The sequence below is a fragment of the Odontesthes bonariensis genome, unplaced genomic scaffold, assembly GCF_027942865.1.
Source record: "Odontesthes bonariensis isolate fOdoBon6 unplaced genomic scaffold, fOdoBon6.hap1 scaffold_123, whole genome shotgun sequence".
Classification (NCBI taxonomy): Eukaryota; Metazoa; Chordata; class Actinopteri; order Atheriniformes; family Atherinopsidae; genus Odontesthes; species Odontesthes bonariensis.
In genome coordinates, this window is record NW_027457373.1 from 82,501 (window position 1) to 95,000 (window position 12,500).

Here is a 12,500-nt window from a genome sequence, read left to right on the forward strand (position 1 = left end):
ATGCTGTGAGAGGGGAGCAGGGATGAATGCTGGACCGAGGAGAGGTGCTGAAACTCGGCCTGGGTGTGTGACTGTGCGCAGGGCATGAGTGCCTGGATGCTGTGAGAGGGGAGCAGGGATGAATGCCTGACCGAGGAGAGGTGCTGAAACTCGGCCTGGATGTGTCATTGCGCAGGGCATGAGTGCCTGGATGCTATGAGAGTGGAGCAGGGATGAATGCTGGACCGAGCAGAGGTGCTGAAACTCGGCCTGGATGTGTGTCTGTGCGCAGGGCATGAGTGCCTGGATGCTATGAGAGTGGAGCAGGGATGAATGCTGGACCGAGGAGAGGTGCTGAAACTCGGCCAGGATGTGTGTCTGTGCGCAGGGCATGAGTGCCTGGATGCTATGAGAGTGGAGCAGGGATGAATGCTGGACCGAGCAGAGGTGCTGAAACTCGGCCTGGATGTGTGTCTGTGCGCAGGGCATGAGTGCCTGGATGCTATGAGAGTGGAGCAGGGATGAATGCTGGACCGAGGAGAGGTGCTGAAACTCGGCCAGGATGTGTGTCTGTGCGCAGGGCATGAGTGCCTGGATGCTATGAGAGTGGAGCAGGGATGAATGCTGGACCGAGGAGAGGTGCTGAAACTCGGCCTGGATCTGTGTCTGTGACTGGACGTTATGAGAGGGGAGCAGGGATGAATTCCTGACCGAGGAGAGGTGCTGAAACTCGGCCTGGATGTGTCATTGCACAGGGCATGAGTGCCTGGATGTTCTGAGAGGGGAGCAGGGATGAATGCTGGACCGAGGAGAGGTGCTGAAACTCGGCCTGGATCTGTGTCTGTGACTGGACGTTATGAGAGGGGAGCAGGGATGAATTCCTGACCGAGGAGAGGTGCTGAAACTCGGCCTGGATGTGTCATTGCACAGGGCATGAGTGCCTGGACGTTATGAGAGGGGAGCAGGGATGATTGCCTGACCGAAGAGAGGTGCTGAAACTCGGCCTGGATGTGTGTCTCTGGGCCGGGCATGAGAGACTGGCTGTTGGGAGAGGACGGCAGCCATGAATACTGGACCGAGGAGAGGTGCTGAAACTCGGCCTGGATGTGTGTCTGTGGGCAGGGCACGAGAGCCTGGATGTTGGGCATGAATCCCAGTTCAAAAAAAGGACCTTTTCTGAAAGAAACACAGGAATCGCCTTCTTTTCCCGAGTTAAGACGAAATACGGATTTTTGTTAAAAAGTGATTTCCTTGGGCCAGAACAAGTTCAGACTCCTTGGTCCTTCATATATACATACATATATATCCATTCTAAGTAAGTTCCATGCATAAACCTGCACAAACCCGGATAAATGGCCTCTTTTGGGATCAAAACACAGGAATCGCCTTCTTTTCCCGAGTTAAGACGAAATACGGATTTTTGTTAAAAAGTGATTTCCTTGGGCCAGAACAAGTTCAGACTCCTTAGTCCTTCATATATACATACATATATATCCATTCTAAGGAAGTTCCATGCATAAACCTGCACAAACCCGGATAAATGGCCTCTTTTGGGATCAAAACACAGGAATCGCCTTCTTTTCCCGAGTTAAGACGAAATACGGATTTTTGTTAAAAAGTGATTTCCTTGGGCCAGAACAAGTTCAGACTCCTTAGTCCTTCATATATACATAGAGATATATCCATTCTAAGTAAGTTCCATGCATAAACCTGCACAAACCCGGATAAATGGCCTCTTTTGAGATCAAAACACAGGAATCGCCTTCTTTTCCCGAGTTAAGACGAAATACGGATTTTTGTTAAAAAGTGATTTCCTTGGGCCAGAACAAGTTCAGACTCCTTAGTCCTTCATATATACATAGAGATATATCCATTCTAAGTAAGTTCCATGCATAAACCTGCACAAACCCGGATAAATGGCCTCTTTTGAGATCAAAACACAGGAATCGCCTTCTTTTCCCGAGTTAAGACCAAATACGGATTTTTGTTAAAAAGTGATTTCCTTGGGCCAGAACAAGTTCAGACTCCTTAGTAGGAACCATGCACACACCTCTTTAAATGACCTTTATCCCGGTTCAGAAAAACGCCAAAGTGTCAAAAAGTACCAGGGGCATGAAGCCCGGTTCAGAAAAACGTCAAAGTGTCAAAAAGTACCAGGGGCATGAAGCCCGGTTCAGAAAAACGTCAAAGTGTCAAAAAGTACCAGGGGCATGAAGCCCGGTTCAGAAAAACGTCAAAGTGTCAAAAAGTACCAGGGGCATGAAGCCCGGTTCAGAAAAACGTCAAAGTGTCAAAAAGTACCAGGGGCATGAAGCCCGGTTCAGAAAAACGTCAAAGTGTCAAAAAGTACCAGGGGCATGAAGCCCGGTTGAGAAATATTTTCTGAGTGCCAAAAAGTACCAGGGGTGAGAATCCCGGTTCAGAAAATTTTCTAAGTGCCACATAGTACCAGAGGTGAAAAAGTTTATAGTACCAGGGGTGATAAAGTTGGAAAAAATTTCTGTCAGAGAACGGGAAAAGGGGACGATGGGCCGAGTCAGCCCAAGGCCCGCCCCTATTCTCCCACACGACGAGGTTATTAGCAGACGACGAAAACACCATCTGCACGATTTCAGAAACCCAGTTTTCGGAAAAATATCTGAGTACCAGACTGGGACGGTGAATTGATAATCCGAAAGATGACACTTTCCACGGCCTGAAATGATGGAGGAAGGGGGCAAAAGCTCCAGCCTGGCTCCTGGAGGAGGGGTCCAAAGGCAAGAACGTGTGTCCGAGGATGGGTGCAGGAGAGCGGATTCAAGGCGCGGCTGACCGCTGGAAGCTCCAGGCCGGTTCCTGGAAGATGGGAGGCCGACTTTGGCAGAGCATGAGTCCGAGGAAGGTGCTGGAGAGCGGATTCAAGGCGCGGCTGACCGCTGGAAGCTCCAGGCTGGTTCTTTGAAGATGTGAGGCCGGCCTGGAGGAGAATGAGTCCGAGGAAGGTGCTGGAGAGCGGATTCAAGGTGCGGCTGACCGCTGGAAGCTCCAGGCTGGTTCTTTGAAGATGTGAGGCCGGCCTGGAGGAGCATGAGTCCGAGGAAGGTGCTTGAGAGCGGATTCAAGGTGCGGCTGACCGCTGGAAGCTCCAGGCTGGTTCTTTGAAGATGTGAGGCCGGCCTGGAGGAGAATGAGTCCGAGATAGGTGCTGGAGAGCGGATTCAAGGTGCGGCTGACCGCTGGAAGCTCCAGGCTGGTTCCTGGAAGATGTGAGGCCGACTTTGGCAGAGCATGAGTCCGAGGAAGGTGCTTGAGAGCGGATTCAAGGTGCGGCTGACCGCTAGAAGCTCCAGGCTGGTTCCTGGAAGATGTGAGGCCGACTTTGGCAGAGCATGAGTCCGAGGAAGGTGCTGGAGAGCGGATTCAAGGTGCGGCTGACCGCTGGAAGCTCCAGGCTGGTTCTTTGAAGATGTGAGGCCGGCCTGGAGGAGAATGAGTCCGAGATAGGTGCTGGAGAGCGGATTCAAGGTGCGGCTGACCGCTGGAAGCTCCAGGCTGGTTCCTGGAAGATGGGAGGCCGACTTTGGCAGAGCATGAGTCCGAGGAAGGTGCTTGAGAGCGGATTCAAGGCGCGGCTGACCGCTAAAGGCTCCAGGCTGGTTCCTGGAAGATGGGAGGCCGGCCTGGAGGAGAATGTGTCCGAGGAAGGTGCTGGAGAGCGGATTCAAGGTGCGGCTGACCGCTGGAAGCTCCAGGCTGGTTCCTGGAAGATGGGAGGCCGACTTTGGCAGAGCATGAGTCCGAGGAAGGTGCTGGAGAGCGGATTCAAGGCGCGGCTGACCGCTAAAGGCTCCAGGCTGGTTCTTTGAAGATGTGAGGCCGGCCTGGAGGAGAGTGTGTCCGAGATAGGTGCTGGAGAGCGGATTCAAGGCGCGGCTGACCGCTGGAAGCTCCAGGCTGGTTCCTGGAAGATGGGAGGCCGACTTTGGCAGAGCATGAGTCCGAGGAAGGTGCTGGAGAGCGGATTCAAGGTGCGGCTGACCGCTGGAAGCTCCAGGCTGGTTCTTTGAAGATGTGAGGCCGGCCTGGAGGAGAATGAGTCCGAGGAAGGTGCTGGAGAGCGGATTCAAGGTGCGGCTGACCGCTGGTAGCTCCAGGCTGGTTCTTTGAAGATGTGAGGCCGGCCTGGAGGAGCATGAGTCCGAGGAAGGTGCTTGAGAGCGGATTCAAGGTGCGGCTGACCGCTGGAAGCTCCAGGCTGGTTCTTTGAAGATGTGAGGCCGGCCTGGAGGAGAATGAGTCCGAGATAGGTGCTGGAGAGCGGATTCAAGGTGCGGCTGACCGCTGGAAGCTCCAGGCTGGTTCCTGGAAGATGTGAGGCCGACTTTGGCAGAGCATGAGTCCGAGGAAGGTGCTTGAGAGCGGATTCAAGGTGCGGCTGACCGCTAGAAGCTCCAGGCTGGTTCCTGGAAGATGTGAGGCCGACTTTGGCAGAGCATGAGTCCGAGGAAGGTGCTGGAGAGCGGATTCAAGGTGCGGCTGACCGCTGGAAGCTCCAGGCTGGTTCTTTGAAGATGTGAGGCCGGCCTGGAGGAGAATGAGTCCGAGATAGGTGCTGGAGAGCGGATTCAAGGTGCGGCTGACCGCTGGAAGCTCCAGGCTGGTTCCTGGAAGATGTGAGGCCGACTTTGGCAGAGCATGAGTCCGAGGAAGGTGCTTGAGAGCGGATTCAAGGTGCGGTTGACCGCTAGAAGCTCCAGGCTGGTTCCTGGAAGATGTGAGGCCGACTTTGGCAGAGCATGAGTCCGAGGAAGGTGCTGGAGAGCGGATTCAAGGTGCGGCTGACCGCTGGAAGCTCCAGGCTGGTTCTTTGAAGATGTGAGGCCGGCCTGGAGGAGAATGAGTCCGAGGAAGGTGCTGGAGAGCGGATTCAAGGTGCGGCTGACCGCTGGAAGCTCCAGGCTGGTTCTTTGAAGATGTGAGGCCGGCCTGGAGGAGCATGAGTCCGAGGAAGGTGCTTGAGAGCGGATTCAAGGTGCGGCTGACCGCTGGAAGCTCCAGGCTGGTTCTTTGAAGATGTGAGGCCGGCCTGGAGGAGAATGAGTCCGAGATAGGTGCTGGAGAGCGGATTCAAGGTGCGGCTGACCGCTGGAAGCTCCAGGCTGGTTCCTGGAAGATGGGAGGCCGACTTTGGCAGAGCTTGAGTCCGAGGAAGGTGCTGGAGAGCGGATTCAAGGTGCGGCTGACCGCTGGAAGCTCCAGGCTGGTTCTTTGAAGATGTGAGGCCGGCCTGGAGGAGAATGAGTCCGAGATAGGTGCTGGAGAGCGGATTCAAGGTGCGGCTGACCGCTGGAAGCTCCAGGCTGGTTCCTGGAAGATGTGAGGCCGACTTTGGCAGAGCATGAGTCCGAGGAAGGTGCTTGAGAGCGGATTCAAGGTGCGGCTGACCGCTAGAAGCTCCAGGCTGGTTCCTGGAAGATGGGAGGCCGACTTTGGCAGAGCATGAGTCCGAGGAAGGTGCTGGAGAGCGGATTCAAGGTGCGGCTGACCGCTAGAAGCTCCAGGCTGGTTCCTGGAAGATGGGAGGCCGACTTTGGCAGAGCTTGAGTCCGAGGAAGGTGCTGGAGAGCGGATTCAAGGTGCGGCTGACCGCTGGAAGCTCCAGGCTGGTTCTTTGAAGATGTGAGGCCGGCCTGGAGGAGAATGAGTCCGAGATAGGTGCTGGAGAGCGGATTCAAGGTGCGGCTGACCGCTGGAAGCTCCAGGCTGGTTCCTGGAAGATGTGAGGCCGACTTTGGCAGAGCATGAGTCCGAGGAAGGTGCTGGAGAGCGGATTCAAGGTGCGGCTGACCGCTAGAAGCTCCAGGCTGGTTCCTGGAAGATGGGAGGCCGACTTTGGCAGAGCATGAGTCCGAGGAAGGTGCTGGAGAGCGGATTCAAGGTGCGGCTGACCGCTAGAAGCTCCAGGCTGGTTCCTGGAAGATGGGAGGCCGACTTTGGCAGAGCTTGAGTCCGAGGAAGGTGCTGGAGAGCGGATTCAAGGCTCGGCTGTCCGCTAGGAGCTCCAGGCTGGTTCTTTGAAGATGTGAGGCCGGCCTGGAGGAGAGTGTGTCCGAGATAGGTGCTGGAGAGCGGATTCAAGGCGCGGCTGACCGCTGGAAGCTCCAGGCTGGTTCCTGGAAGATGGGAGGCCGACTTTGGCAGAGCATGAGTCCGAGGAAGGTGCTGGAGAGCGGATTCAAGGCGCGGATGACCGCTGGAAGCTCCAGGCTGGTTCCTGGAAGATGGGAGGCCGACTTTGGCAGAGCATGAGTCCGAGAAAGGTGCTTGAGAGCGGATTCAAGGTGCGGCTGACCGCTAGAAGCTCCAGGCTGGTTCCTGGAAGATGGGAGGCCGACTTTGGCAGAGCATGAGTCCGAGGAAGGTGCTGGAGAGCGGATTGGATGCTCGAGTGACCGCTGGAAGCTCCAGAACGTACATTTAAAAAAACTAAATTTTCATAGTACCAGGGGAGTAAAAAAAAAATTTTCTGTAGTACCAGGGGCACGAATGAGCAAAAAACGACAGTCACTAAGACAGGAGAAGGGGACGAAGGGCAGAGTCAGCCCAAGTCCCCTTCTCCCGTACGACAAGGTTATTAGCAGACGACGAAAACACCATCTGCCCGATTTCAGAAACCCAGTTTTCGGAAACTAGAACCAGGTGCCACACGGACACCAAACTCCCCGAATGAGATGAGGGAGTGGTGGGCATCATTTTTCCGGTTTCTCCCCTGTTGATACTGGCTGATCGAGCGGCATACGTGGCCTGCCTTCGGAGGACCCCCGCCGACCCACATTTGTGGCTCCGGCGACGGGTTTCTTCGGCCTGCAGGCTCGCTTGGCGATGGTCCGGATGGTTCCAAAGGGAAGGTTTTTCCAAACCCTCCCGCCCCGTCGGATCGACCTATTGGTAGCGAGACCGAGCCGCCCCGTCTGCCCCAGCGGCCCGAACACGGAGCCCGCCGCCGGGCACGCGCTCCACCCCGCCCGGGGTCGTGAGTCGCTCCCTCTTGGCGGCGGTGCTGCCGGAAACATGGTGTTCCTCAAACCCTTAACTTGAGCAGCCGCATCCGTGCGGTCCTGCCCGGCTAAAAGCCTCGGGGCGCCCCCGTCCAGTCCGCTGGCTCGGGCGCCCCTTCCACAGCAGCTCCCCCTGCGTAGGGGCTACCTGGTTGATCCTGCCAGTAGCATATGCTTGTCTCAAAGATTAAGCCATGCAAGTCTAAGTACACACGGCCGGTACAGTGAAACTGCGAATGGCTCATTAAATCAGTTATGGTTCCTTTGATCGCTCTACCGTTACTTGGATAACTGTGGCAATTCTAGAGCTAATACATGCAAACGAGCGCTGACCTTCGGGGATGCGTGCATTTATCAGACCCAAAACCCATGCGGGGTGCCCCTCGGGGTGCCCCGGCCGCTTTGGTGACTCTAGATAACCTCGAGCCGATCGCTTGCCCTCCGTGGCGGCGACGTCTCATTCGAATGTCTGCCCTATCAACTTTCGATGGTACTTTCTGTGCCTACCATGGTGACCACGGGTAACGGGGAATCAGGGTTCGATTCCGGAGAGGGAGCCTGAGAACGGTTGAGGCCGGAGCATGAGCAACTGGCCTATTAGTGGAAGTATGAGTCCGAACGTGGCATTGCATGAACCTGCGTAGGTTCATGGCCAGATCGCCCGGTTCCCGCTTGTCCTCCCATGGGCCTGCGGGTTCTAGGGTATTAGTCTTACGCCGGGGTCTCTTACCGTGCGGTCTGTCGCCGTTGGCAGAGGGGATGGGGGTCTTCCTCCGTCCCTCTCTCTTTCGGGGCTTCCGTGCGGGGGTTTCCCTTGGCGCATTGGGGTGTGTGCGGTCGCCGACCCTCCTTCGCCCTGCGCCCTCGGGGCCTTGGTGTGGGGGCCGGTTCCGCGGCTCTCCCGGTGCTGTCAATCCACGCTTATAGTCTGGGCCCGGTTACCTGCCGGACCGGCTGCCCTTCCCACCGCCGCCTCTATACCAAAGCGTGCGTTCCCGGTGGCTTGACCCGAGGGCTCGACGGAGCTTGCCGCCGGGGGGCACGTGGAGGATCGGTGAGGGGGGGGGTTTGTCCCCCGGCCACCACGGTCCGGGCCCGCTTCTTTGAAACCAAAAACAAGCGCGGTAGCGACTTTGCCCTGGCCGTTCGCCGTGCGCCTCCGGGTACCCAACTCTCCCCCCTCCGCCGGAGGGGGGAGGGGGGTTCAATGACTCTATCCCCGGCCTCGGCCGGGGGTGTAGCGCCCGGGGGTTTCCTTGTCCGTTCAACCCCGGTTTCGGAAGCACATTGAGTTGCCTGCGGTATGATAAGTGTTTATATATATATTGGGAACGGTGTGAGATAAATATCAGAGATTATTGGCAAAAACGAAGTGATCTCCTTGCTGTTGAAAGAAGAGACGGCTGAGGCATGGAGAGTCCGCGACAGGGTCAGTTCCGCAAACTGACAGGCCAAGTATTTCTCACTCCGCAAGAAATCTCCGCTAGGTTAGTCTCACGGAGGCCGACCAGTGAGGGTGCTGCGGCTGCGGCATCCCCGGTCGGAAGACTGCTTGGCAAACGGAGATCAGAGACCGATCTAGAGGCCCCCTCAACCCCTAGACGCCCGAGAACCGGCATCACGGCGAGAAGGGCTCTCTTCTCCGAGGCGAAGGTCAAACCCGGCATAGTCTTCATGAGTCTCGTGGCCAGTTGGAGGAGTGTGGTATGTGGGGGTAGGCTGCCTCGTTTTGTTTCTGTAGGTATCCGGGTCCCATGGAATGAGCAGCCTTGCCCCCTGTGCTCCATCTCACTGCCGACGGCCGGAGCTGCGGCGACGCACATGAGGAAGAAACATGTGCCATGGAGGGTTTATAATCTGTGCGCTACATGCGCAGGTTCCTTCTGCTCTCTGGGAGTTGCCATCCGCCACTCGGTTAGATGCGGTTCTGTAAGAAAGGAGGGGGCCTCACGGATCAGGCCGAATCCTATCAATTTGAACGATGCGACGGCTCGCAGGCGAGAGGGGGATTCTCCGCCACGTTTTGCCTGTGTGACCTGCCCCGTCTCTTTCCTGTCCAAAAGGGGGCTCTCTCTCCACTGCAGAAGGAAACATCCTGATGCGTACTTCGGTGGAAGGGGGGAGTTGCCGCTTAGTAAGTCGGGATCTGTGGCGAAGGCAGAGAATACTGTTGATGAAGATGTGGCTCGCGAGGTTGCCACTCTTCAAGAGCTAGCAGTGGCCCTTCCTCCTGTCGCGGAAGTGGCACTGTTAAAGGAGGTCCTCCGCATACCTCTAAGTGAGATGCTCGTAGCCCCCGGCGAGATCTCTCCGACAGTTGATTCTGTAATGGAAATCAACAGACACATTAAGAAACTGGTCAGGAGGTTGGTTCCCCTCAGACCAGTACGTAAGCGGACGGCTGTCCGCAGACTGTTTGCGCCGAGAAGGAAAGGGGCAAAATTGAGCAGGTTCAGGTCCTTTCAGGAGGGCTGGGCCAAGAACAGGAGCAGGACGGTACAACTGCTCCTGGATGGTCGGGAGTTCGCCACATGTTCCATCCCTAAGGCGGTAGTACTGGAGGCATACCGTACAATCTGGGAACGAGATGATGGGTTCATTCGGTTGGGCCTGTTCGGCGACCTGCCGGCCGCCGACAACCGACTGCTGAGCCACCCCGTCTCCCCCAGCGAGGTGCTTTCCGCCTTGGGAAAAATGAAACCTGACTCTGCGGCGGGACCGGACGGGATCGGGAGGGCTGCGTTGCTTCGATGTGACCCAAATGGTACGGGATTGGCCAACATATTTAATGCCATCCTGTTTCATGGTCGGATGCCACGGGTTCTGAAGGGCGCGCGGACCACCCTCATTCCGAAAGGGATAAACGCGGAGGAGTTGACAGACATGGGGCAGTGGCGCCCGATCACGATTGGCTCAGTGATATTGCGAGCGTTCTCCAATACCCTGACCAGCAGACTATCGGAGGCTTGCCCCACGCATTGGTCTCAGAAGGGCTTTTCTGAGGTCAGGGGCTGCTCCGAGAACCTTATCACCCTGAACGGGCTGATAAGTCGAAGCAAGGATCAATGTAAGTCCTTGGCTGTGGTCTTCATTGACCTTGCCAAGGCGTTTGATTCAGTCTCTCACAAGCACATTGGCGAGGTGCTTGGGAGAAGAGGGGTTGATACCCTAATAAGGGACTTAATAAGAGATGCCTACAGGAACTGCCACACCAGGATCAGCACCTGCGAGGGCGAAACGAGGAAGATCCGGTTGCGGGTGGGAGTCAAGCAGGGTGACCCGTTGTCCCCACTTCTCTTTAACCTGGCTCTGGATCCCCTGCTCTACATGTTGGAGTCCAGGGGTGAAGGGGTCGTGGTGGGAGGAATTTGCTTGACTTCCCTGGCGTACGCAGACGATCTGGTGTTGGTCAGTAATGACTGGCAGGGCATGGCCAAGAATTTGGCAATATTGGGAGCGTTCTGCCGACTGTCCGGGTTGGGGGTCAATCCGAGGAAATGCCACGGTTTTCTGCTGGACTATCGTGGTCGTAGCCTCTCTCTTAACCGCTGCAGGAGTTGGACTCTACAGGGCGTCGAGATCCCCCTGCTTCCAGCGGGGGGATCTGTTAAATACCTGGGGGTCCAGGTGAGTCCAATTCGGGGCATTCTCAAGCCCCCTCTTGCTGCGTCACTGGGAGTTTGGTTGGTTAAAATTTCTGGTGCGCCCCTCAGGCCCTCTCAGAAGGTTGAGTTGCTCAGGAATTACGCCCTGCCTAGGTTGCTTTACCTGGCGGACCACGCTCTGGCTGGACCGGCCCTCCTTGGGGAATGCGACAGGAGGGTCAGAACGGCGGTCAAGGCGTGGCTCCACTTGGCTCCCTTCACCACGGACGGGGTGCTATACTCAAGACACCGTGATGGAGGTCTCGCCCTCCCCCGTCTTGAGTCACTGGTGCCCTCGATCCAGGTGAGGCGGATGCTGAGTATGTTGAGGGCGGAGGACGTGACTACCCGGACCTTGGCGAGAGAGTTGGTACCGATTAAGACTTTGTTTGAGATTTGGCGCAGACTGACCGGGGAGAGTGGGAAGGACTCCCCGGACATTGATTCCCTCGACCTGCAGAAGGTCTCCACGGGCGCGTGGAGAAATAAGGAATTCGAGAAGTGGTGTGGATTAAAATCCCAGGGAGCTGGGATCGAGCTCTTTCGGAACGATGCGGTTAGCAACCAGTGGTTGAGGTCCCCGCTCAGCCTCGGGTTCTCGGAGCTCGAATTCAACCTTGCGTTGAAGTTGCGGACGAGAACAATCCACACCCTCTCACTCACCAAGCAGGCCGAGACTCTGTGTAGGCTTTGTGGGAACGACAAGGAGACCCTTGGTCACCTTGTGGGGAAGTGTCCCGCCCTGAAGCTGAACAGAATGGCGAGTCACAACAGAGTCTGCGCCTTTCTCCAAGAAGCAGCGTGTGGGATCGGATGGAAGGTCTTTAGGGAGAAAAGACTTGAGATGCGTGACGGGTCGGTTGGTGTCCCCGACCTGGTTCTGCGCAAAGGCCCGCTAGTGCTGGTTATAGACGTGTGTATCTGCCTCGAATCCTCTACGACAGTGCTTGAGGATGCCGGGGCGATGAAAGTGGCGAAATATCAGAAATTTGCGAGCCTCCTCCTGCAGACTCACAGGGGAGCGACGTCAGTGGCCTTTTACGGTTTCCCAATGGGAGCAAGGGGAAAGTGGCACAGGGGGAATGGTGCTGTGCTGAAGGCCATTGGCCTTAATAAGGCATGTGCGGCGCGGGCCGCCAAACGGTTGAGCAACCTGGTGTTGTTCAACACAATAAAACTTATTAAAGTTTTTCATGCGCAAGCCAAGGACTGGTGAGGACCAGATGGGCTTGGCTCACATAAGTGAACAGCTAGCGGTGTCGTCCAGTGACACTTCCCGGGTATATAAAAAAAAAAAAAAAAAAAAAAAAAAAAAAAAAAAAAAAAAAAAAAAAAAAAAAAAAAAAAAAAAAAAAAATCGGTTCAATATAATCGGTTCATTATAATCAGTTCAATCTATTTAATCGGTTCATTGTGTGGCTGATCACGGAGGACGGTGTTTTCCCATGACACTTCCCAATGGTGTGAACCTACGAGGAGGTTCAAAAGCGGTGTCGTCCAGTGACACTTCCCAGTAGCGCGGACTCGGTCTTAGTCTTGCGCCGAGGGTCTCTTTCCGTGCGGTCCGCTGCCGTTGGTGGCGTGGGCGGGGGTCTGACCCCCGTCCCGCTCTCCTTCGGTGCTTCCGTGCGGGGGTCTCCCAAGGCTGCGCGGGGAGGTGCACGCGGTCGCCGATCCCCCTACGCCCTGCGTCCCTCGGGGCCTCGGCGTGGGGGCCGGTTCCGCGGCCCTCCCCGCACTGACAAACCAGTTGGTATCGTGGGCCTCCCAAAAGTCGTAACAAGGGCTTTCTGTTGGTGAACCTTGGTGGGATCAGTCGGTTGAAAGAAATGCGGTGTCG